The 25,964-nt window shown below is 41.1% G+C and overlaps 1 pseudogene; it reads right to left on the bottom strand.

Annotated features, from left to right (window-relative positions):
• Positions 1–439: 439 nt before the first annotated feature.
• LOC132010533 (ras GTPase-activating protein-binding protein 1-like) lies at positions 440–24,690 on the bottom strand (annotated as a pseudogene).
• Between the last annotated feature and the right edge of the window lie 1,274 nt (positions 24,691–25,964).

Genomic DNA, 25,964 nt, shown 5'->3' with positions numbered 1-25,964 from the left:
GTTTATCAAATCTCGTGTTTCTCACAGGCTTTTGAAACACATAGAAAATAAGAACTATTCCAATGAATGAAACTTACCAAATGTCAGAAATAAGCAAGACACATTCCTTTGGGGAAATGGCTTAAAAAAAAAAAAAAGAATTCAGTCTGTATATGCAAAAGTAAAGCAAGGAATTTCAGTCTTTTTCTCTTCTTTAAAAATTTAAATCTTTTCCGAAAATATCATTCCCCAAAACTGGAAGTGAAGGGCTAAAAGATCAGGAGAGGGAAGGGCGGGAGAGGGAGCACACATCATTAACACAAAAAGTAAAATTGTATAAACTTAAGCAATTTTTCACAGCCGGGGGTCAAACTCCAGGATAGCACATGCTGGTGTAAGAAATTCACCATTCTGCAGGAGCTAGATTTATAGTGCTGCTTGAAGATCAGTGAAGAGCAATTCACTGCCTTGCAGCAATTCTCCTTCCCACTCCAGATCCTGGCTTCTGCACCAGGGAGGGCTGCTCATTCCACCACCCAGCCCACCTCGAGGGCCACCGGCGGTTATCTCCACCACCCCCTTCCCGGGCAGCTTGGGTCTTCTCTTCCACATTCAGACGGACCTCACCTCTGAACATGAAGGGCCTGTTGCCAAGGACCTTCTGAACAGGCTCAGAATCATCAAACACATCAAAACCCAAACTGGGTAATTTCCCGCCACAGTTAATGGGTAGGTCCACCATGTTCCCATAACGTTGAAAAAAATCTTTAAGCTCCAATTTGTCTATTTCATCTGGCAGATTGCCAGTGAAAAGTTGGTGACCATCAGGGTGTCTCATAATTCTTTGGGGTTCAACATCACCTTGCTCACCAGCCTCATGGATTGGTATAGATCTCCTCTAGGGAGGAATTTTTATTCATCATTCTCCCACTTTTTGATCCCTCTGATGCCTCTGTGGTGGAATCTGGGATTCAGGCTTAGACTCTGGACGAGGCTGTGAAGCTGGTAGTTTAACAACATGAGATGATACCCCAGTAATTGGAACAGCTCCACTGGGTGAAATGTTCTTCCTGGTTACAGATCCCCAAGAAAATGTCCTCAAGTTTTCCTGTACTATCTGAGGTATTTCTGTAGGTGTTGGGAAGAACTCTTCTGAGCATCCTTGGGAACAATTTTTTCTAGTGCTGGCTCAGATTTTTCCTCTTGGATTTCAGACACAGGTTCTTGCTCTGGTTCTTGTTCTGGTTCAGGTTCAGGATATGGCTCTTGTTCAGCCACAGGTTTCTCTAACTGTTCTTCTAAGTCATTGTTGGCAGTCTGATCATAGAAAGTTCCAGAATCATCAGGTACCACCTCAGATGTCTGCTTTCTTCAGATTCCTCTACCTCTTCCTCAGATTCCTCCTGAGGCTCATTTACAAAACCATCAATGACCTCATTTTGGTATCTGAAGATATCATTGTGAACATAGAACTTATTTACGACAGAGCCCTCAGGAGCAAGGACAAACATCTGCATTAAGTCTGGTTGTTCTTAGAGAGCAACCGCATCACCTGGACCACTACACCATCAGTTAGTTGGCATGAGCTTCAACATGGCGAATCTTAGTGCAGCAACTGGTAAAGTTTGTGACATCACTTTCCTATGGATCGCTTTCTGTCCATAGACTGCATCTACTGGCTTTCCACTTGGATCCGATCCCCCATGGACATAAGAAGAGTTCGTCCCATAAAATCTGTATGGCATGACTAGGGCCTGGTTCAGCAGCATGTAATACTGTCTCACAAATTCCTGCCTGACCAGCGGGGACTAGGCTTCTCCAAACCATGGCTCTGGTCAATTCAACCTGCATGGGAGAGAAACAAGCTTTGCTCCACAGCACAGCAGAAGGCAAAATCTCCTCACGAACTGAGTTCACACCTTAACCCTTATTTTTAAAAAACATTATTAGATTAGCACTACTTATTTTTATGATGACATAAAATACTCTTGGTCCCCAGAGTAGAACTCTTTGTAACACTGAGAATTCTAAAGGTCTATTAAGCTGATGTGTGCTAGTCTTTACTGAGTCACCCACTAGCTTTGCAGCAACTCTGCACCTTTGGCTAAGCCAGCTAACATCTCCAGAACCATATCATGGTATAGGTATTTGCATAAATTACTGGAATATATTAATTTACTAAAAGAACCCATCTCAGTGTCCTTCTGGCTAGGATAAGGAACCTCATTAGTAATTTTTTATTTATCATTGTTTTCTACAAATAAGTGGTAATTCTGTTTTTCTGTTAAATAGAAAACATCCCCCTCCACCAGTTACATTGTTATAAAGAGGCACCTGATACTCTCCATTACTATCAGTTGTTATGTTTCAGTTTACCTCTATCAACATAGAATTTTATTTTCTTTATGAACTAGAACTGTAAGGTTGAAAACAAGGTCTAGCTCGGAAAGTTGTATGGCTTGGGTCTTTGAGCACTATGTCAAACTTCAAAAGAATAATAATAATAACATGGATAAAGATAATAATAATGTTGATATAACTATAATTTATTCAACTATTACTACCAAGGTTTCCATACATTATCTCTTTGTCTTGTCACTAGTAGGCAGGGTGGGAGCTATTATCTCATTTTTATAGATAGGAAACCAAGAATCAGAGAGGTTGTAACTCTTCTAAAGTGACACAACTTTAAGAGCTGGATTTCAAAACCTGTCATTTGCCCAAGACTCTGTTGGCTCACTGTAAACAATCTTCCCATGACTTTTCATATATCACTTTTCTCAAAGAAGGTGGCTGTGTTGTCCTGGTTAAGAGAACGGATATAGGAGCCAGACTTCCCATAACTAAATCCATGACCACTTAAGTAAGTTTAACTTACTTAAACTTCTCCAAAATCTCAATTTCCTCATCTGCCACAAAGGATTAAATTAGGTTACTTAATTAATATACAAAAAAGCACTCAGAAGTGTGCCGGGCACTGAGGAAATGTCTCATAGTGTTCTTTACTATTCTTTTGACAGTTCAATGAGATTATAGTGCATATAAAGCAGTTAGCCAAGTATCTGACCCTTAGAAAATGCCTAATACATCTCTTTTGCTTATTAAAATCTTTTATATCATATATAGCTTTAAGCTAGTCTTTTAGGAAAATAATTGGTGACAACTTCCTCTTCCTTCCCCCCAGCCCCCCTTTTACCCCCCTATCTTCTCCCCTTCCTCCCATTTTGTAACAACTGTGACTTACTCAACAGTGTTTTCTATGAACCACCTTTTCAGGGAAACCCATTGTTTAGCCTACTATTTCAGACCAACATTAAACATTTATACTTTAATTCTATATCACACATTCAGATACAGAACTCTTCACTTCCTCATCTGTTTAAAAGACTTTTACTGAAACAACAGTTGAGAAAAAAATAAGATAAAATAACTCCGGTTTTAAAAGTTGAAATTAGCTTAAACATAACGGCTTCCAATTTTATGAGAAATTGATTGATTCATCAGTTAAGGATAATAATTCATCAGTTAAGGATAACAATGACAGAACTCTCAGGGTGCCTGGGTGGCTCAGTTGGTTAAACATCTCCTTTTGGTTCAGGTCATGATCCCAGGGTCCTGGGATCAAGCCCCACATTGGGTTCCTTGCTCAGTGAGGACCTGCTTCTCCCTCTCCCTCTGCTACTGCCCACGCCCCCGACTTGTGTTCTCTCACTCTCACTCTCTCTCAAATAAATAAATAAAATCTTAAAAAAAAAAATGACAGAACTCTCAATGTCTGAAATACAGATTTGTCTAAAGAGGCTGTATTAGGGTTCTCCAGAGAAATAGATCCAATTATGGAGAGAGAGTGAGAGCAAAAGAGAAAGGGGAGGTGCAGCAGGAGGGAGGGGGACAATTTGTAAAGAATTAGCTCACTTTAGTAAGGAGGTTGACAAGTCTCAAGATCTGTAGTTGTCAAGCTGGAGACCTAGGAGAGCCAATGATGGAAATTCCAGTCCAAAAGATGGCAGACCCCACGCTCAAAAAGAGTTGATTTTGGGGGCACCTGGCTGGCTCAGTTGGTAGAGTTTGGGATTCTTGACCTCAGGATCATGAGTTCAAGCCCCCCTGTTGGGTGTGGAGCCTATTTATTTTAAAATAAAATAAATAAATAAATAAAAAAGAATTCATTTTTCAATTCGAGTCCAAGGTTAGGGCAACGGTGGGAGTGAGAGAATAGAAAGTAACTGCTAATGAATATAGAATTTCTTTTTGGGGCCATAAAAATATTCTGGAATTAGATAATGATGATGGTTGCACAAGTCTATGAACATACTAAAAATCACTGAACTGTATTTTATAAACGAGCAAGTTGTATGGTATGTGAACTTTATCTCCGTAATGCTGCTTTTAAAAAATGATAGGTAAAAGCATGTGACAGCCATTTAAAAAATAAAATGTTGGAGATCAATATCAGTTTTGGTTGCTATTTGTGGTGAGACTGTTTTCATTTACACAGGCGTGTTGTGACCTGCCTGATTTTAAGAAGTCTAGTCTTGCTGGGAAGAATTTCTTAGGTGATTACTCTGTGGTTTGTGAGATGCTTCACCAATTTCCCCCGATGCCTCCCATTAAGCTATCATATAAATTTAAAATACAGGTCACTAGGTCATTAGATCAAATGTTAAAGACTGAGACAGACTGCCCAAAGAAGGACCCTGGCTACTTTCCATTTGCCATTGTGTTTCCATGAGATTCTTTGCCTGTTGTTTATTACTCTTGACATCTGGTTTTTCTTGTTGCTTTATTTTCTTATTTCTTATTTTTACTCTGGGTTTGTTTGTTCTTTTTATCCTGAACAGCCACCTGACCCAAAATTTATATTTGATTGTAATTAAAATAACACCTTTACAACGAATGTCAAATTCTCCACAGAAAAATGCCACAATGCTAGAGCAGCTATGAATTTTCATAGTACATAAAAGAGAGAGGAAGATGTTTTGTTGAAGATGGGTGACAATTCACTTAGTGGGGAATGGGCAATGGTGGGGCTGGAGTTCTCCTTTTCTCATTACACAGCTATTAATTATAGCTGAGGAGTCTTACTCCAACTAATTAAGGATAAGAAAATAAGTCAGAGAAGACTGTTGCTAAATCAAAAGCCCTAAAAAAAAAAAAAAAAAAAAGTCAGTGAATGCCTTAGAAAAGAAAGGCAAAGTAAGTTTGTTCTGGGCAAAGATTTGGTTACATGTCAAAATCCAAAGTAAAATGGTTGGATCATTCGAAAATTTTGGCCACTCTGATGATAAGTGTTATGTGTCAACTTGACGGGGCCAAAGGTTCCCCAGAAATGTGTCCCAACAGTATTCTGAATGTGTCCTTGAGAGTGTTTCTACTTGAAATTAATATTACAATCTGTCGACTGAGTAAAGCAGATTTTCCTCCCCATAGTGGCTGGGCCTCATCTAGTAAGTTAAAGACCCAAAGAGAACAAAAATGCTAAATAAGAGGTAACTCCTCCTGTCTGACTTACTACAAGAAAGTTAACTAATGGGTAATATATGGAGGTCAAGAAAGTTAATTGGCATGGCTGAAGATAGTCTGTGTCAAACATAAAATGAGGCCACAATTCAACATTTCCCACTAGTATTGTATTAATTCTGAAAGCTTTTAAACCCAGAAGCACATGGAGAAGATTGGGGGGAAAAGGAGGGTGGCACTACATGATTTTTATTGAATTACATTTAAAAATGCATATTGTCATATCATCTAGCTCCTTTAGAGCTAAAAGCAGGGTTTCACTCAGATGATATATTTCTTTTTTGAGCTTCTAAATTAGAAAAGTGAGAAAAGGCTTATAGTTATCTCCATGTCACATTTCAGTGACTCATTGATGTGAAAATACAAGACTCTTGACTTAATAGAAGTTAAAGTCTGACTACCAGAGATGGAGTTAAACATAGAGCAAACCTTCTAGACTCTCTTTTCTATTTGTGTTTCAGAGGTATACCGGTCTCTCTTTTACAAGTTGACCCCTCCTAGAAAGTTGTGTCTCCTCATGCTTTAGACCTGTGCACCCAATTAAGCATTCAGTTGAGCAGCTAAGAGGAGGGCATGATGAGATAAAACAGGTATTAAGTTAAGTTACTGCAACTAAATGGGTGATGGATATTAAGGAGGACACTTGTGATAAGCACTGAATGTTACATGGAAGTATTGAATCACTAAATTCTACTCTTGAAACTAACTTTAAACTATGTGTTAACTAACTGGGATTTCAACAAAAACTTGGAACAAAAAATTAAAATTAATAATAAAAAAATAAATTACTGCAGCTGAAAGGAGAGCAGGTTATCTAGCATTCACAGAGAACACGTACAAACCAGGAAGACATTTTCAAGGTGAGGCAACCAAATGAACCAAGAGGAGAGAGCTAGACCTGGTTAGATATTATTGATCACACAACTCTCATCAGAAAGTGGGGTGCTAAGCATCTGCCTTGGTGGAGGTCATGATCTCAGGATCCTGGGATGAAGCCCCATGGGGGGGCTCCCTGCTCAGTGGGGAGCCCACTTTTCCTCTCCCTCTGCCACTTTCCCCACTCATGTTCTCTCTGTTTTTCTGTCTCTGTCTCTCTCAAATAAATTTTAAAAAGAAAGAAAGAGAGGGGAAAGGAGGTCTACTGAGAGTTTTGATGGAAGAAACAGGAGATGCATTAAGAGAAATGCCTGTCAGGGGCACCTGAGTGGCTCAGTTTGTTAGATGTCCAACTCTTGATCTTGGCTCAAGTTTTGATCTCATGGTCATAGTTCGAGCCCAGCGTTGGGTTCTGTGCTGGGGGTAGAGCCTACATAAAATAAATATGTAAGTGAGTAAGTAAGTAAATAAATAAGAGCAATGACTGTCAACAAGGGTATGAGACAAGGTGGCCTAGGAGGAATCACCACGATTGACTGAGCTTGAGGAATGACGATGGCTCTGGACCCAAGATGAAGAAATTTTCAATTGTAAATGGTTAAAAAATAAATGAGGAAGTATTCCTCAAGGAAGCCAGGTTAAAATCTGTGATTTCTTCTTTGCAGGAAAATGTAGGTAGAGGGATAGGGGGCTTCCGAGATGGGAGTGAAACACAAAAGAACTTGCAGATGAAGATGCGAGAGGAACTGCTCTTGGCCACATTGTTATTATCTTATCAGTTGTTTGAGAATCTAACCAATGAAATAAAGGAAAGGGAAATATTTTAATGAATACCATGAACTAGACCCTGGGTCTATGTGGGTGTAACATTTTTTAATGCCACTATATTCAAATTATTTTAGAGGTCCATAAAATTCATGCTTTTGCTGAGACATAGGCTTGAACTCTGAATTTGAGGTTAGAATGAGAGAGCAAGTGCCTTAGAGAGGAAGTGACCTAGCTAGGGAGTAAGAGGTAATCTTTAAAAAGCTGTTTTGTTTTATTTTGTTTTCACTTTTAACTTGCCATCAGCTCTGGTAAAAACCCAGTAGGAGGTAACATGAATATTTACGGTAAAATACCTGCATTCCCTGAATTTTATTTCACATTACCCCAATATTTTATTACCTAAATAATGGAGGGGTTTTCTTGAGGAAATCAAGCAGTTCCACATTTCTATTTAGACATTTCTTAGATATAGCAAATCGTAGGAAGGCGAAGCTTTTGTCATAAAGCTGCACTTCCACACTAATATCCAAGTTTAATTGAGGAGAATATTAAAGAAAAACTGGAAGAGTTTATTTTTTCATCTTAGGTTCAAGGAGGCTTATGGTTTCTTAAAAAGAAACGAATCATATTAGTGTTGTTTCTCAGGAAAGCTGAGTAATAGATTTTTGAGTAATAGAATAATTGGTTTTGAGAAATCGAGTCCCTAGGAATTCTCCTCCAACTATTGTGTGAATAATAGACGATCAATTCCAGGTTATAAGGGTCAAGTTATTTCTACTGCAGTCGCTGTTTGGATGGGGCACAATTTTGTGGAGGGTTTACTCAGAATCTCTTTGACAGGTCTTTGGAAACTATGAACTCAAACTTAAGTCCTTCTAAGAACTAAGGATATTTCAAGTCCCAGGAGAAGAGAGCCCGACTCAGGCTCATTGGTCTTAGCAACCAAAGATCTGATTTTAAGGAAGTGTGAGTTTGGACCCAGGGTAGAACCCAGCAGTAGCTCGGAAGCTGCAAGGAATCTTGGAGCACAGATTTCTGGTACTTGATGTTCATAAGCTGGACAAGTTATTTTAGTCAGCAATATATCAACATTGGTGTCCTCCCTTTTGAGGCATTTGGCTCAGAGACTGTTTCTTAAGTTTAGAAGCTGCAGGGGCAAGAAGATACTGTCCTTTCTGCCAGAAGCCTTTTCTCCCCCCAGGCATTTGAGGAATAAATAAATGAATAAATGCTAAAGCCTTCCTTCTGATTTTGAAATCAATAATAGCAAAGAAAGAAGCAATTAAGAGGTAGATCAATACTTGAAACAAAATGAGCACTAGGAATTTCCCTGTACTTTTGAAAAATATCTTATATTAAGACAAACTGTTTTTCTCTTAAAAAAATTTTTTTTTTCTGTTTCAGGTTTTCATTCTTTACATCGAAACAATGTAATAGTTTGAGTCACTGTATCTCAGAGATGGTACATTTTATTTGCCCCAAGTCTTCTCTACTGGAATTTTTCTTTTATCAAGACTTTTATTTTTTGTTTTTAATTCAGTGATTGGCTTTGCAAGAGGTCAGGCATTCCTAGACGCATACCCTCCTGCGGTGTATACTCCTCCAGATCTGCAGAAATCATGCTTTTCCCAATTTCATCTTAAAATTATCTTTCACGGAGGCGTAGAACATGGTTTTCTGGATTTAGCAGATTTCAAGACAATTTTAGTAATTATAAACCTTGAAGTTTTAAATAAGAGTGGAGCTCATTAAAAAAAAAAAAAGCTGAGGCATTCTTAAGGGAGAACTATAAAAATTTCTAATCAAGGACTATGAAATTGAAGACTTCAATTCTATAGTATGGCCACTAGAAGGCGGGGAGAGGGAGAGAGGACAATGATGATGGGGTGTTGGAAAGGTGGGGGGGTTGCACACAGACAGTTCTCCCCTAGAATGAAAAGAGAATGAAGGGTGGCTCAGCTAGGGAGATTGACAGAGAATGAGAGACGGGAGGAAGGGTGTAGTGATAGATGCACTCTGGAGACAGGGCTTTTTTTTTTTTTTTTACCATCCTAATAAATAATACCCTTTTATTTGAGCCCTCCTTTACTTAGGGGAGGTTTTTGACCTTCTGTGCCTCTTGCAAAGGACAGGATCACTATCCTTCCTGTATCCCTCCTTGTATCCTTTTAAAGGTATCACTTGCAGCCCTTTTGGTTGACTTTTTGTTGTTGTTCAAGAGGAAATAATCAATGTCCTTTGAAATGCCTGTCCTCTCCATGATACCAAATAGCATTCCTGACCTGGCTGGGAAATAGCTTTCCTACTCTTAATTACTAAAGCTAATGTTTCTTTTCGCCAAGGCTAGTCATTTAACACATGGAAGGTGTTAGAAATTTACTTTTCAATTTAGCTGTTGGATCATTTGAATTTGACACAAAAGTTGCCTGACTGGCTTGAAGCTGGTTTCAGTGTGCATTTGGATATGCAGATTACTTGGGCTGAAAGTTAGCTGCCTATTGATGGGATGAGTAAGATGATGTTGTAAAAGGAGTTTCTCATTGCCTTGCACAGAGCAGATACTCAGTGGTTATTAGTTGTCTTACTTCCTTAATAGTGAAGTTTATGAAAGATTTTTTAAAAGATTTTATTTATTTATTTGAGAGAGAGAGCGAGAGCATGAGTAGGGGGAAGGGCAGAGGAAGAGGGAGAAGCAAAGTCCCCGCCAGCAGGGAGCCCAATGCAGAACTTGATGCCAGGACCACAGGATCATGACCTGAGCCAAAGACAGATACTTAATGGACTGAGCCACTCAGGCACCCCTGAAGGATTTATTTTATAAAAAGCAATCGTATCATGTGAATAGGTCAGGGATCCAGGTAAAGTTACTCTGCAAATTACTCTGGTAGGTCTGCCTTCACCTTTTTGAAGGCTGTCATATTTACATCTCCTAAAAATATTGTAGGAGAGTTTCTTGCACCATCGACTGATGGTGTAAGAGTGGGTTAGCGTTAAGTACAGCCATCTTAGCTTGGGCAGCTATTCAGCCCAAGGGCTGAACTTTCCCCTACTCCACTTTAGTTCCAGAGGACCCCCACCCTGCTTTAGTAACAGGAAAACCTAACCCTGGAAACACTTCCAAGAAAGTACCTAACCCTGTAACCAGCCTGGCAACAGCTAATCAGCCTACGGCAGAAAAGTCTGAAACTTCTTCTTCTCCTCCCCGTCGCACCAAGCCTCTTGTAATGACTCATAAAAACCCCTGCCTTAACTAGCCTCCAGGTCCGAGTATCTACTCTGCTTGTCGGGTATACTTGAGCCCAAGCTTAAGCTTGTCAAATAAACCTCACTGTGTGACTTGCATTATCGAGAGTGTTCTCTGTCTAATTAAGGGTGGTCGACTCCGTACCCTAACAATGGGAAGAGAAGCCAAAAGATTTCTAAGGCCCCTTTCATATCTAGGATGTGGTGAATTGTAACAAACTGAGGTGTGTGTGCATGAGGGGGGTTTCTTCAAAATGACCACAGAAACACACAGAAACTTTCTTAAAAAATGCTGCTTGACTATATAACTATAGTGAGATCTAATGAGCCTGCAGGTGTGGGTTATGTCTATTGCACTCTTGACCCTTGCTCATCTTTTATTATTTTGTGCAAAGAAAGTCCAGAGACGAATGGAAAAGCATTATGGAGCTTTATTGATCTCTGCTGCTGACTGTGAACTGGAGCTAGAGACTTGTTAAGCTAAATGAGCTCAACTGAGACTCAGGCCGCCCATGTTTATGGAGAACGGGCACATCAGCTGCTGGGTCTGCAGGGTGTTTTGTTTTGTTTTGTTTTTCTGACCAGGTGCAAACATTGTCCCAGACAGTTTGGAGCTGGGCTTTTTTTGCTGTTTCTGAACAAAATTAAAGTGTGCCTTCTTATTGCTGGTAAGTGAAATTGTAACTTCTTGCTTTGCGGGAGTGGGTAGTGTTTTTTTTTTTTTTTTAAGATTTTATTTATTTATTTGAGAGAGAGAGAGAGAGAGAGCATGAGAAGGGGGAGGGTCAGAGGGAGAAGCAGACTCCCTGCCAAGCAAGGAGATGGATGGGGGACTCTATCCCGAGACTCCAGGATCATGATCTGAGCCTAGGCAGCCACCCAACCAACTGAGCCACTAAGGTGCCCTGAGTGGGTAGTTAATTTCACCTCCTTGCCCCCTGTGGTTGCAGATATTTAAACAGAGGCTTCTTAGCAATAAATATTATAGGGCAGTTGTTCTCCATGTGTGGTCTTCAGGCCAGCAGCACTCACCTCACCTGGGGACTTGTTAGAACTCGCCCTTGCTCCAGGTGGTTGTGTGCCCGCTAACATCTGGGAGCCCTGTGAAAGGAGTAGGAGCCTGAGCTCAGTAATTCTCTAGGAGGAGGAAGAAGAAGGAGAGTATCAGAAACACCTGGGTTTCTTGTCTTGCTTCCTTTTCTAACACGCTTCCTTCTCCCTTATGGCACAGTGAGCCATTCCTTGAGAGTCTGAACACATCTTTTGGAGGTGTTGCGATGATCCATTAGGTAGGTAAATGAAATTCTACAAGATGGTCAGTTTTGATGAGCTTTTTAGGATACTTGTTAGTGAAGATTTGTTAAATTCTTTTGTTGTTGCGTCTGCTGCAGAAGTACTGATCGCCCCACCTAGTCTTATGAGTTGGACAGAAATAGGAGGAGATATGCAATTGTTTTGCAATCTCGGACTAACTTCTGGTTGCAGATTGTTCCTAGGAAACTTGAAAAGTTTTCTACTCTTTTCCAAAATGAGAGATTTAACCTACTCTGTTATGCCTCGCACTTTGGGTTTCTCGGAGGTGAGCCACCCCTTACCTGGCATTGACAAGAGATAATGCAAGGACTGGAATGCTCGTGTGGCTTCTGCCCTGCCAACCTGGGCACAAATCCTGGCTCTGCTGCTTGCTACATATGTGACCTTGGAAAAGTTCTTTTATTTCTCATGGCCAGTTTTTTCATTTGTAAAATCAAGGTACTAATAATATCTACCTCTTACTGAATTTTAAGCATTTAGTGAATTAATACATGGTGAATTCCTGACACATAATAAATGTACAGTAAATATTAGCTATCACTGTTATGATGTTCTGTAACGATATAAAATTACCTACAACTGTGAAGATAACTAATTAGAAGGTGAGACCGGATCTCTCCGTATCTACCAGGGTAGAGTGAAGAAGCAATGGAGTTAGACACGCTAAATTTGACTTCTTGTTTCGTATGGTAGGTCAAGTAACTTAGCCACTCCTGAGCCTCTGTTTTCTTAGCTGTGAAATGGAGATAATGCTGTTTGCTTTGCAGGGCTGTTGTGAGCAGAAACATTTTGAAAGAGGCTGGTATATTCAATACAAGTGGCTATTATTCTTTTATTGCTGCTTGCTATCTTGGCTACATCTTAAATGGCAACTTCCCTTTCTTATGGAAATCTAGGAGTCTGATTTAGAGGAAATGCGCAGACGCTGTGGAATGGCCCATATGCCACTTTGCTATTAGAATATGAATCATTATCTCTAAACTTAGTGTTCCTCTACTTGTCTGCTATTTGCTTTTCTCAGAACTCCCTATGTTCGGATCCAATCACAAACGTTGGCTATTAAAAGAAGGCAACTTCGGTTAAGTGGATTTTTGGTGGGAGCCACCCGAAGACACTTGTATGAGGTTGTCTGACCAAGAAGTGATGGAAGGAGGACCGTGGCCTTTTACATTTGTACACAGCTCTTCTATTTACAAAGGTTTTACATGTTATCGCCCTTTTTATTGAGGCACAGTTTACTTATGGTGAAATGCATAGGTCTTTTTTTTTTTTTTAAAGATTTTATTAATTTATTTGACAGACAGAGATCACAAGTAGGCAGAGAGGAAGGCAGAGAGAGAAAGAGGAGGAAGCAGGCTCCCCGCTGAGCAGAGAGCCTGATGCGGGGCTCGATGATCCCAGGACCCTGGGATCATGACCTGAGCTGAAGGCAGAAGCTTTAACCCACTGAGCCACCCAGGCGCCCCTGAAATGCATAGGTCTTAAATGTGTGTTCTATCGGTCTTAACAAATGCATGCACTTCTATCAAGGCACAGAACATTTCTATCACCTCAGGAAGTCTCCTCATTACCCTTCTCAGTCAATTCCTCCCACCCCAACCCCATGCAAGCACTCTCCTGATATCTATCATCAATGCTTAGCTTTTCTTGCTAGGAAACTTCATGTAAATTGGATCTTTGCAGTCTTTTGTGTCTCTTTTCCCTTCATGTAATGCCTTTGAGAGTCATTTGTGTTGTTGCCTGTATCAGTGATTTGTTCCCTTTTGTTAATGAGTAATACTCTATTGTGTGGGTACCCACAGTTTGTTTATCTGATTCCTTGGTGAGGGACACCTGGGCTATTTCCATTACTTGTTTTGATTCCTGGCGTAATGCTGTTGGATCAGCAGAAGTTTCTACTGTCTCCATTTTCTGGGTTAGGAAGCTGGGGCTCCGAGGAAGTGGGGCAATGTCTTTTCACTTTCACTGCCAGCAAGTGATGATTCCAGGCAGACAACCTGGTCTGGTCCCAGGGCCTCTACTTCCCTCCCATTTTCTAAAACCAGTCAGCCTTGATTTTCCCCTGACACATATTTGGTGGAGAAAGACTCACACATCCTAATTCAGGAATTCAGCCCAGTCTGGAGTAGTCGCTGGCAAAGCCCTAGTTTCTTAGGGGTGGTAAATGGATTTCTGAGGCTGGCCCAAGGGTTGAACCAGAGCAGGGGGTCTAGATGGGTTAGATTACAGATCTTTAGACGTCCTGGAGATGCTTGAGGAGCCTTGTCTTTCATGGTACAAAAGGGAAGTAGGACGGACACAGAATGGAACAGACCTCTGTTTTCTTCCAGCTCTGCCAGGCACTTGCTGCGAGAGCTCACCCAACTCTGTCTCCCTGAGTCTGTTTCCATCTGTAAGGAGTCAGTTTAAGGCTTTTCTCTTTGGTCCTGATGAAGAAGTTCCTGACAAAAGACCTGCCCTTTGTGTGCTCTGGGTGGGCTGAAGGGAGCATGACAATGTGCTGTTGACCTTCTGTGGGATTTGCACTGTGTGGAAGAGCTAATCCTCCCTTTTATCTTGGGAGACAGTAATTCATTATTTATAGACTCTGAACGGAGGCAAAAAAGTTTACTTGTCAGTGAGGGCCTCACAAAAATAAATCAGAGGAGGGGCACAAAGGGACTCACTTGCTTTAAGAGGGCTGGGAGAAGGCATGAAGCTAAATGTGTCCTTTGAAGATACTCTTGTCATCCCTTGTCAGGAAAAATGCAAACCTCTTCAAGAGGATGCCCCTTGTTCAGGATGCTGATGAGACCTCATGCTTAAAGAAGGCCCACAGGAAAAACAAAAAGAGAAAGCATTTTATATCAGGCTTCCATCACCCCATTCCTGCCATGTTACGGATTTAGTAATGTCTCCGGTTTCAGTTTTTCTACCTGTAAAAGAAGAATAGCACTCTTGGTCACACACTTTGGGATTTGATGTGAAATTTGAGTTCAGTTTTCTAATAATTTACAGGCATGCAAAGATTTTGGTTAAAAAAAAAAAAAGTTCTTACGTCGGTACTCTGTAACATAAGGTTCAGTGTGCTTCCAAAATCCCTTAAACAATCTATAAGATTACTATGTGGATGACTTCATAGTAGGATACATTAAAATTAGCAAAAAGGGGGATGAGTCTTAGAAAAACTACAGGTGGAGATTAGCTTGGTCAGTAAGAGCTTCTAAGGGAATTTTCAAAGAACTCATGACATGACTGAGCTTTTCTGAACCATGATTGAAAACAGCTGAGCTCCACAGGTACCTGAAACCCTGCAGAACAGCCCTGCTTCAAGGCAATTTCCTTTCCTGGGTCCCTCAGCCTTCCTAGGGGAAGGACAGACTTGTAAGGACTCTGCGCTTGTGGCCGGGGAGGCAAAACAATCCTACTGTCTGGAAATCAGAGTGCCTGCCAAGTATTTGGCAAAATGATAGGCTTCCTTTATGACTTTCCATAATTGGCATTTAGACACCATCCCTCTGCTGGCTCAGCTTTTTAAGGTAGCAGATCCTTCGTGTGTAGGAGGAAGAAAGAATGAGGATGCCTCTCGACGTGGAGTGCCTTTTTTAATGAAGGATACTTGAGAGGCAAGAGAGGACCAGAAGACAAAGATGAATAAGATAAAGGCAATAAGCATAGACTGGAGAAAAAGATGTCCTCTGCAGCGGATGTTTATGTAGCAATTGTTTGGTTTGGGCTTTTTGTTGGAGAACATTTTCTTTCAGAACTTACACTAATTTATGTATGACTCTCAAGTGTCTTGCATAATTTCCATATTTATTTATATTTCTGTCTCCCTTTGAGGCATAAAGAAAATGACACTTGGAATTTCAGGAGACAACAGGATACGATTTTAACCACTTATTGGGATGCCTGGGTGGCTCAGTTGGTTAAGCGTCTGACTTCAGCTCAGGTCATGATCCCAGGGTCCTGGAATTGAGTCCCCCATAAGGCATCTTGCTTGGCAGGGAGCCTGCTTCTCCCTCAGTCTGCTACTCCCCCTGTTGTGTGCGTGCTCTCTCTCTCTCTGATAAATGAATAAATAAAATCTTAAAAAAAATTAAAAGTAATTCAGTGGGTTCTATGTGCCAGGCACTGGAATAGTTTTATATATAGTACTTTATTTGATTCACATAATGATCGTATGAGAAAAATATAATTATTTTTATTATGTTTCAAATGAGGAAACACAAAGCAACAAGATGCCAAGTTTGGACAACTGTAAGTAGTAATGGCTATATACTATACTGAGTTTTTTGACAGTGGTGGTCCTGTCTCATCTCTCATGGATCTTCCGCACTTAACTCAGCATCTGTATCATACTGTTTGTTGAATGATTTACAGAACCCAAATATTTTAAAGTGATTTTTGCAAAACTATTGGTGTCCTTAGATCTTTTTCCCCTTCATGCACATAATCAAGAGGTGGGGCTTATTGAGGAAAAATGTGGAATCTCTTGGAAATGTTAGCTTTGAGATGCCAGTTGGATACCCAAATGTGGATGTTAATTAAATAATTGTATTTATGAACGAACAAAGGAAAAAAGAGAAAAAAAAACCTAGACTCTTTTTTAAAAAAACATGTATTATTTGTTTCAGGGGTACAGGTCTGTGAATCATCAGTCTTACACAATCACAGCTCTCACCATAGCATCTACCCTCCCCAATGTCCAGCACCCAGCCACCTCATCCCTCCCCTGCTCTTCCATTCCAGCAACCCTCAATTTGTTTCCTGAGATTAAGAGTTTCCCTCTCTGATTTTGTCTTGTTTCATTTTTCCCTCCCTTCCCCTATGATCCTCTGTCTTGTTTCTCAAATTCTTCATGTCAGTGAAATCATGTGATAATTATCTTTGATTGACTTATTTCATTTACCATAATACCCTCTGGTTCCATCCACGTCATCGCAAATGGCAAATTTCAGGTTTTTTGATGGCTGCATATTATTCCATCATGTGTTTTTTATACACACACACACACACACACACACACCCCACATCTTCATGAATTCATCTGTTGATGGACATCTAGGTTCTTTCCATAGCTTGGCTATTGTGGACATTGCTGCTATAAACATTCGTGCCCGTTTGGATCACTACATTTGTATCTTTGGGATAAATACCCAGTAGTGCAACTGCTGGGTCATAAGGTAGCTCTATTTTCAATTTTTTGAGGAACCTCCATACTGTTTTCCAGAGTAGCTGAACCAGCTTGCATACCCACCAACACTGTAGGATGGTTCCCTTTTCTCCACATCCTTGCTAACCTATAGCTTCCTGATTTAAAAAACCTAAACTCTTAAATACAGACAAGCGGTGGTTGCCTGAGGGGAGGTGGTGGTGGTGGGGGGGGGGGTGGAATGCATGAAACAGGTGAAGGGGATTAAGAGTACTGATTGTGAGGAGCACTAAGAAATGTATAGACTTGTTAAATCATTATATTATACACCTGAAACTAATATAACACTATGTCAATTATACTTGAATTTTAAAAAAATATATTTATGCGACCAGAGCTTAGAGGAGAAGGCAGGACTGGAGTTAAAAATAAGGTTGTCATGAGGGAATGGTAGCATTTGAATTCATGGGCCTAGAAGAGATCTACGGTGGGTGTGGGGACAGGTGGGAACAGAAGGACTGGAAGAAAAAAGGGCTGAAGACCTAGCCCTGGGCTTCCATGGTTGGCAACTGGGTTCAGAAGAAGGAAAAGAGAGTTGAAATAAGAAAACAAGAAGTGAGGAGCCTCAGATGCTTAGAGAAAACAGTGGGAAAGAAGAGAAAACATTGGGAAGATGTGTGTGGTTAGCCAGGTCAAAATGCACTGAGAGGTCAGGTTGGATGGAGACCATTAACTGGCTTTTGGGGGTTTGGTGTGGCTGAAGATCCTTGACAAGACTTGGTTCTCGGGCGTCGTGGGAATGAAAGATGATTAGAGGGGTGAGTGAGAGAGTAGAAAGGGAAGACTTTCGAGTTTTGGTGCAAAGAATGCTGAGGAATGAGGCAGGGGCTGAACGGAGTCATGGGGTCACGGAAGAGCTGGGTTTTTCAAGTAGAAAATAGTATTTGTATTTTATACTCAAGGGAATGAAGGTGTTGAAGAGGCCTGGGAGAATGGCTGAGTGGTGTCCTTGAGGAGGTCAAGAAAGGGAAGCCAAGCGCCAATAGAGGGGTGGGGCTTCCACAGAGCAGAGACACTTCTGCCACTTTCCTGCAGGGCAGGCAGGGTGTGGGGTGTTGATGATAAATATTTCTCCTTTACATTCATTCTTTAAACTCCCGGAGCTGACTGATTTTTCTTATGGCAACTGATGTCAGTTTACTCTTATGGACAAATGTATATGAAGGAAATATTCAGTCACAGGTTGGCATAAGAATAAAGTAAAATTTAAGAGTCAAAGGCGATTTCATTATTGGACCAACATTTAATATTGAACTTTAAACTGTTTACTATTTTCTGTAGCTGTTACCTCAGACTAAAAGGAGGAGTTAGCCGTCAAAATAAACACAACAAAACCTTTAATAAAATGGTGAAATGTGAAAGTTTGAAAATCAAGAATTAGGTCTTCTGTGGCAAAGAATTTAAATCTTTGCCAAAATAATTGGAATAACAGTGCCTAACCAATTGTTGTAAATTCTGTGTGCTAAGAGCCTATCACATTCAAACATTCTTGCTGATCTTCACAATAAAGCACACCAAGTGGTTTTATTACAGGTTGACAAGTGAGAAAACTGCCAGGGAAGGGCTACAAGGTTTAATGATTTGCTCAAGGTCGCCCAGCTGGTAAGGTGATATTTAAATTAAAGCACGTTCTGGATTCAGAGTTGCTTTCTCTCAGACACTGTCTTGATATAGTAAATGTTTTGAAATAGGTAATACCTCTATTTAACATGGGAAAAGCATCTGACCCAAAAGATTAAGTTCCTCAAATATCTGAACACATTGCATTTATTTGCAGGAACTTACTCCCGTTTTTCTTTTGGGATAGTGTATGGAGGGAGGAAAGGCAGGAAGGAAGGAGAGAAGAAGGGAAATCTATGTAAGACTGGAGAGCGTGGTATCAGGAGCCCTCATATCTCAAGGTCCAGCTACACTGGGGGTCAATTCCGGCCATTCTTAGTTCGTCTCCATCCCCCCACCCCCTCCTCTCCCTGCCACCAGAGGATTTCAGCAAATCCCACACATCGTATCATGTCATACATTCATATTTCAGTATATATTTCTAAAAGATAATTTTAAAAATGTAACCTTAATATCGCTACCACGTATTTAAAGAAATTAACAATAATTCCTTAGATCTGCCAAATATCCAATCAGTATTAAAATCACCCGAATGTCTCATGAGTGACTGTCCTAGTCAGCTCACTCCATTCCAAGCAAGGGCTGAACCCTATGGTTGGTTGAAGAGGTTCTCAAGCCTCTTTTAATCTATTGTTTGTACTGCCTTCCCCCTCCCCCGCCACCCCGGTAATTTATTTTTTATTTGTCCTGTAGAGTTTCCGTATTCTGAATTTTTGCTGCTTGCAAAAATTTCAAAGTCACTGGACTTTGGTGAACATGTGTCTCTGATTTGGTGTTTCTCAGAAATTGATTATTGACACTGGATCAGGTTTAGCAGAATGAGAGCAGGCCGTGTATCACGTATCTCAATATTTTAAAGTGAAAAAGTAAGCTACGTCCACAGTCAGCCTGCCATTCCCACCCACGGTCCCTCTTTTTCTGGAGCAGAAGGAGCTTTGCACTCCTAAAGATCAGCCTTGTCCGAATGGCTGCCAGGATCTGTCAGGGAACGCAGGGTGGAGTCAGGGAAGGGGCCTGAGCCTCCTGGCCGAGGCTGGAACTATGGGTGCCTCCTGCACCAGGGCTACCTAGATTGAGCTCCGCAGGGAGCCAAGGGCTGGGCTTGACCTGCTGTTTTCCTTGCATCTCTAACTTGTGATTTCCAGGCAGTTAAAACAGCTCCGAAAATTTGGCCTTCTAGCGGAGGGGTGGGAGGGAGCACAGTTGTCTGGGAAAATGAGTCGGCCTAGACCCCTACTTTTGCCAATGCTCTGCTCCCTTCTCTACCCTGCAAATATTTCTAAATGGGGCACTGAGGCTTACTCTGCTCTGGACCTCACTAGGAGGCCTTCCTAAGCTGTGTGGGGTTTTAGCTGTTGCCTGCTGAACACACCCCTCCTGCTGTACCAAAGCACCACCAGCAGCCCAAAGTCCCCACAATCAGTCGCAAGAGCTACTCAACTCTGGGAAAATCATATGTCCGCTTGATTTAAATGCCATGGAGGACAGGTTTAAAATAACTTTCTCTTTTGAATCCAACATCATTAGCATCAAAAGTCAGACAGGTTGAACCTGATTCTCTCGTTTCTGTTTAAGTGATACAAAGCCACTCTCATGTCTAGATTTATCTATGGTTACCATGGAGATGGCTGTCTTTGTGTCAAGATTTATACAGACAGCCTAGACGGGCAAAGAATTTGGGCTCCTGAGTTCTTTAAAGGCCTTGTGAGGTGGGGGAGACCAAAGCAGGCCGTGTGTGTACAAACCTTGAATTTGACATTTTGGTTGAGACGTGCAGTGAACGGTCACTGGTTTGTGCGGGAGCTGGTATGTTCTGCAGATAATGGTGTCCACCTTCACAATTGCTTTCACCTCAGACGTGCCAGTGTCGGCTCCAAAGGTCTTTCTCTTCACAGCTTGCTCTCTCATTTCAGTTACTGAGCTTTTAACTTACAGCCAGGAGGCTCAGAATTATAAAGAACATGTAAGTAATATATATACTTACTAATAAGTGATAGTATATTATAGTACATTAGTAAGTATAGTATATTAGTAATAGTATATTAGTAAGTATATACTAGTAATATATATTACTAATAATTTATATATATATATATATATATATATATATATATATATATATATAAATTTACTTTCCACTGAAAGTAAATCTAGGGAAAAAAGGAAAGATATTTTAGTAATGTACTGAGTTTTAGGTCTCACTGAATGGTCCTGGATTGCTTTTTTCATCCCACGGCATATGAGCCAGGGTTCCCAAACTTTACCCTGAAGTGCATCCAAAAGTTGATTTATTTACCTTCTTCTCCCTTCCCCTAGGTCTCCTTTACATGCCCCCAAGGGCCCAGAATTGAACTTCTTTTAAATCTCCTATTTAAAATGAAAAATCTGGGGATGGCTGGGTGGTTAAGCATCTGCCTTCAGCTCAGGTCATGATCCCAGGGTCCTGGATCCGGGCCCAGGTCTGCACCTTGCTCAGCAGGGAGCCTGATTCTCTCTCTCTGTCTTCTGCTTTCTCTCTCTCTCTCTCTCTCTGAAATAAATAAATAAATAAAACCTTTAAAAAATGTAAAAAAATGAAAAATCTGTACCGAACTTATATTGAACTGCATCATGTTTTGGTGTGTTCTGATATAAGCTACTTCAAATCCATAAAATTACCCCAAATTTTTTAGTAAAGTCAATGCTCCAAAGTAATGTTAGCTAGTTAGCTAGCAGCTAACTGCTAGCCTTGGCTCTGAGTACAGCCTAGGGTACTGCCCATATTCCTAGTGGAGCACAAAATTCCGTCAGGGAAATAACAGAGAAGAAGGCTTTTTGCTAAAATCTGTGAAGGACCATTGTCTCTGGTCCTCTGTGATGTTTGCAATTCCATTTGGATTGCTGTTCTTTAAGCTCTGTGTTCTCCTTGATAATGCAACTGGAAAGGGGAGCATAATAAATTATTCACACCTTTGCAGTGGCTCGGGGTACCTCCAAGGGAATGTGCATTTAAATGATGATCACTGTGATTTAATAATTGGTTATGGGGGAAATCTTGAGTGGAAAAATGCAGTGGCCATTCTCTATTTGAGAGATGAGGAAACATCTCTATTTGAGAGATGACTTACCTGTAAGTCAAAGAACTGGTCGGTGAATTCCTTGGGGTTCTGGACCTCATTTAATGATTTCTGACTTTATAATGCCTAGCACAAAAGTACTAAATCTAGGCTTGTTGTATGAACAACTGGAGAAAGTAGGTTCACATCTCTGGTCACAGTGATTTCTCATTCCAGAGGGTCTCAGCGCCTTAGGAAGAGATTTATATTAACTCAAAAAAGATTTTTGCTCCTGGTACCACTCCTTTCCCTGGAACCAGGAGTGGAAGTCTTGTCTTTACTGCATTTGACTGTTCTGTGCTAGGTTCCTGGGGCTTCTTCCTTTTCAAGGTCGTCCATATTTCTTGATGCCCTCTGCCCTTCCCTGGCTCAGGCACTGATGTTTTCCCTGCTGAAGAATTTTAGTAGGTTTCCAGCTGGCTTTTCTGCTTTTAGACACTTGCTCTCCAGATATCCTGGTAGGCTGTCCGCAGGGGAGTATTACAACTCACGCATCCTCTGTGTTTACCCCTGCCCCCAAACCTTTATCAAGGGCCTATAATGCATCAAATCCAGTGGAACTTCTTTCTTGGGCTTTGAAAACCTTTCTGCTCTCACCTAACCTAACTTTTGGGACTTATCTACAAAGCTACTGACATAAAACCTACATTCTTGACCACCTAATTATTTTACAAAGGTTTACAACATTTCCTCAGGCCTGAGAACATTCAGCTGAATTGTGAGGTGACCTCTGACCCTTGATGGTAATCAGTCTGAGGATGGGGTTATATACATCTTTGATTTCACCTTCTAACATAGCGGTCCAATGTGGCAGCGCCCCTAAGAGACCACAATTTCCGCTTCTCCATGGAGTCCTATGACAGGAGCCGTGCAGCGTGCGGGCCTGGCGTACGGAGGGCTGTCCCTGATGCGGGGGCACAGGTGAGGGCACATTAAAGAGTGAGTGAAGGACCAAAAGTGGTGGGTAAGATGGGAGAGCCGGTGCTGGAGGCGTGGTTTATCTTCTTAAACTTCCTGGAAGTGTTGGATCATTGTGGGCAATCCTGATGTTCACTGGTATGGGGAAGTGGTGGTCTTGGCGTGGGATGAGAAAGAAATACACAGAAAAGGACTCACATTAATGTCAGGGAGAGGGATCTGGTGGGTAGAAACCCCTGTGGAAACTAGCACATGGGTCTCTAGGTTGGGAACTGGGAGGTATGAAGCAGGCTGGTGACCAGCTTTCCCAGATTGGGGACAAGTATGTTTCTGTAGGGCAAGAATAGGCTTAGTGGGGATTGCAGACAGCTAAGCCTTGTCTATATGTCAAATCTGGTCTGAAAATTTTGATATGCATGAAGTTCAGATGCTCGAGTGTTTGCAATAAGTTGGCCAGGGTGTGTGTGTGTGTGTGTGTGTGTTGGCAAAGCAAGAAGACTGTGGATGACACGAGGTCTTCCTGGAGCTCTATACCAAAGAAGCTTGTGAAAGGTCTGTTAACTCCTTACAGAACCTGGGTCTGGGACAACTCTGATTTCACACGTTCTGTTAACTCTTCCTAAATAGCAGCATATTTATCATACTCTATGCCTTTACTTCTGGTGTCCAAACACAGCTCTTTTCTATCTCAATGCCACGGTCATGGAATCTCTTTGAATACAAATAAAACATTTTCCCATGCCTTCTCTTATTTTCCCTCTTCCACTTCACCTTCTTCCATTGCTTCTTACAGACATTTTTGCACTTTGCAAGAGGCTCAGTCTTCGGAATCCAGCCTGCACTGGAACTTTGTGGAGGAGTGTGGAACCCAGAGACAGTACTTTTGTCTCTAGCTATGGGCACAATTGAAGAACCTTTAGGTTGTAAGAATTGAAGTTTCTCTTGAGACATGGTCATGTATGGTAGCACAGAAGTCACTAAGGGTAGACTATTCTCTGGCTCCAAAATTTCTTTTCCAAACAAATATGTATATTTGATACCTACAAGTTTGGAATGTGCAACCATTGACTCCATAGATGGAGGAGCCCATGGTTGGACATGTTCTATTTTTTTCTCTCAAGGGTTGGGCCCATTATGACTGTGACTAGGGATTATGTTTTTCCTCCCCAACTGATGAATTTTCTACAACAGGATCGTTTTCCACCCAGACTATACAACATCTATGGAACATGCTAAATGGATTTTTAACCCCCAGGGTCTCCCGCTGAAAATTCATTTTATGGTTTAGGCTGAATACCTGGTCTTCCCTGCCACTTCTTTATTGACCCCTGCTTGTGACTGACATCAGGTCACTAGGGAATTGGATGGGCATGGCAGAGTTGTTCTATTCATTTGATTTTTAGTATTCTCATTTTGAGACTGGTGAAAAATCTACCTGCTTATAAACAAAGAACCTTGAGTGATAGAATTTCTAAATGTTCAGGATTAGTTCTGGAGATAAACACGTGCATAAAATCCTGAACTATAAATAGTTAAACTGTAAGGCAGTATATATATAGTTGTTCCTAAATGTGAACAAAGCAGAACTAGGTACACATAGTTGAATTATTAACTTTAATCGGTATCATCAGGGAGGGCAATGATTTAAAAATACCTAAAGTTTCTTTAAAGGAAAGATCAAAGAAGTCATGAGGCAACCTCTTGGCACATCATTTTCATAAAAGCCCGTACAATCATTTTTGCAGAAGTTAATTATGGCAGAGACATTTAATATTAAAAAAAAAGGCTAATATTTAAAAGGCTAATATTTAACTGATGTATCTACAGTCATGGACCCCAGGTATGGCACCAGACTACCAGTTTCTTGAGACCCACTGGAAACTTTCCCATCCCTGATGGAGTGTGCCCACCCAGGCCCCACTGGTTTTGAGTGACATCTCCATGTGGTGCCTAATTGTTGCTGGTGAAAGGCTGCAGTCGAGGAAGGGATTTTACCCGAGGCTTTGATTTCCTTCTACATCAGAGTTTTAGGGATTTGGGTGGCAAGAGGTTTTCTCCAGCTTTATGCTTCCGGGCATATGTTGTCTTTGGGATCCTGGCAGGTAACAAAGCCATGTATTTGAATTAACCGTGTTTTTAATCAAATCTTACCTGTGTAAGCATAGCGTTTCCCTGCAAATTAGCATCTGCCCTCTGCAGGAGGCAATGGAGGCGATTTTAGTCCTGCTTAACAAAGGTGAACTTGGAGATCCAGAGTGGGCAAGGAACTCACCCAAGGTCTAATGTCAGTTCTTAAACTCCTAAACTCTGATATTTAACTCTCATTGCCACTGAGAAGGTGTCACGGAGCTTTGAATTCCTGGCAGTAATTCTTAAAATCAGTTCCTAGAATATTATTTTTGGAGTAAGCTTGGGCTCTGGAAATGTTTGAGGTTAAAGAGAGGAATCAAGATTGTGTGTGTGTGCGGGCATGTGCGCATGTGAAATAGTGTGTCACCTATGTGATGGCCCCATGTTGCCCCCTAATGGAACTTTCAATATTTGCAAAATTCTTTACTGACTAGTCTTTTATTACACTGAGACAAATAAAACATTGGTAAGCATGAACTTTTCACAGGATAACATGTTATCTTATCATTTTCATATTTAAATCAATTGCTACTGAAACTTTGCCCAATTTAAGGAAAATGTGATTGGGATAAGTACAGAAGACTTTGTACAAATTTATAACCATATGTCGCAGCCCCCTTCACCTGTACCCTGAGGGATGATTGTTTCATACACATCTCTTTTTTAAAAATGCATCTAACAAAATGGGGTGGTGGTCTTACTATTTTACTAAATCTGGAGGATAAGAGAGTGGCTAACTTTTAAGTTTCATATTTGTGAAACATTTTTTTTTTTTTTTAAAAGAGGGTTTGAAATCTCGCCCTGTCCCTTTTGTTAGCTGCAGAAAATCAGGCTAAGACTTCATTTTCTCAAGCTTCACTGTCTTCCTCTTCCAAAGTGGGGAGAAGGGTGCAATTTGTGAAGATTTCAACACAATTCCTGCTGCAGAGTATGCGTGCAAAAGTCAAATAGTGGTGCCTGGGTTTTCTATTATTACATGAGGAGATTGTAGTAAAGGAGCTCTGTAGAATTTGAACATCTCTGAGCCTATCTAGACATGCAGGATAAAAGGGAAAGGAGGCAGTGTGAGGAGCAGTTTTCATTTCTGTCCACCTGCGACAGTCCCCCTACCACACACGTAGGAGGAGCAGGAGTTTCAGTTAATGTGCCAGGAGGAGCTCCTGGTGTGGGCCACGGTCTCAGAGGACTTTGTGGCGTTACAGGCTGTGGAGGCTACTTCAGCGACTAGCCCCCCTCCAGAGGTATACAGTCCATCTGGCCCAGGACCGCACTCCCCAGATGCTGTCACTGGTTGCGGAAAGACGGAA

Source organism: Mustela nigripes, chromosome 2, assembly GCF_022355385.1.
Source record: "Mustela nigripes isolate SB6536 chromosome 2, MUSNIG.SB6536, whole genome shotgun sequence".
Classification (NCBI taxonomy): Eukaryota; Metazoa; Chordata; class Mammalia; order Carnivora; family Mustelidae; genus Mustela; species Mustela nigripes.
This window is presented reverse-complemented; position numbering and strand designations above follow the sequence as displayed.